Here is a 1,249-nt window from a genome sequence, read left to right on the forward strand (position 1 = left end):
ACCGTGGGGTGCCATGTGTCTGTGTGTGCCTGTGTGTTTGTGTGTCTGTGTCTGTGTGTGTGTGTGTGTATGTAGGGCACACCGTGGGGTGCCATGTGTCTGTGTGGTGCAGCGTGTGCTCCCGTGTGCACATGGAGGTGTGGGTACGTGTGGCACAGCATGTTTGCACACCGGTACGAGTGCAGACATGAATGTTTTGTGTGTGCCCCTGTTTGCCCAGCAGTGCACATGTGCTCATGGCACGTGTGTGTGCAGCCCGTGGGCACTCCCAGAGCGTGTCACAGTGAGTGTGCACGGACGGTGTTCCCCGTGCCCACACCTCATCACAGCGTGTGGATGCCCATGAGTGCTCACAGCCCCCTGTGTGTGCCCATGGTGTGTCTGTGTGTGCTGTATGTGTACATGCATGTTGTTCTCTGCACACACGGTGTCAGGTGGGCATGTATGTGCACCCACTCTGTGCCTGCCCAGGGTGTGTGTGCGTGTGTGTGTGTGTGTGTGTGTGTGTGTGAGTCTGTGTGTGCCTGGGCTTTGTGTGTGAGCCTCTGTGTGTCCTGGGGTGTCCGTGGGTGCCTGTGTCCACCCGGGGTGCATGTGTGATCCCTTGAGGGGTGTGTGTGAGAGACAGAGAGACTGTGTGTGCCCCAGGGGTGTGTAGATGCCCATGTGCACCCTGGGGTGCGTGTGTGAGCCCATGTATGCTCTGAGGTGTTGTATGTGAGCCCATATGAGCCCTGGGGGGTGTACATGTGCCCGTCTGTAGCCGGGGGTGTGAGGGTGCCTGTGTGTGCTCCGGGGTGTATGTGGGTGTCTGTGTACACCCGACTGGGTGTGCAGACGGCCATGTGTGCCCCAGAGTGTATGTGGGTGCTCATGTGAGCCCTGGGGAACATGTGGATGCCCGTGTGTGCCCCAGGGTGTATGTGGGTGCCCGCTAGTGCCCAGAGGGGTATGTGGGTACCCGTGTGCACCCCGTCGGGTGTGCGGGTGCCCGTGAGTGCCCCAGAGTGTGTGCGGGTGCCCGTGCGTACCCGGGGTGTGTGCGGGTGCCCGTGAGTGTCCCGGGGGTGCGGGGAGGGCGCAGCCGGCCGCTCTTACATAAAGGCTGCAATGCGGGCAGCGCGCCCCGGGCCCCGGGGCAGGACCCGCACTGCGAGGCTCGGCCTGGGGCTCCGGGGGGCTCCGGGGGGTTCCGGGGGGTTCCGGGGGTCTCCTCGGGGCCGGGGCGGGGCGGTCGCGGGGGCGGCGG

General features: G+C 63.8%; 1 protein-coding gene across 1 annotated transcript in view; it reads right to left on the reverse strand.

The window, feature by feature from the left end:
- The window catches only part of GRIN1 (glutamate ionotropic receptor NMDA type subunit 1), a 42,494-nt gene that overhangs the window by 40,447 nt on the left and 798 nt on the right, over positions 1–1,249 (reverse strand). The window lies entirely within an intron of this gene.

This window comes from Empidonax traillii, unplaced genomic scaffold (assembly GCF_003031625.1).
Source record: "Empidonax traillii isolate 1590-97213 ecotype Southwest subspecies unplaced genomic scaffold, ASM303162v1 scaffold520:size1094406, whole genome shotgun sequence".
Classification (NCBI taxonomy): Eukaryota; Metazoa; Chordata; class Aves; order Passeriformes; family Tyrannidae; genus Empidonax; species Empidonax traillii.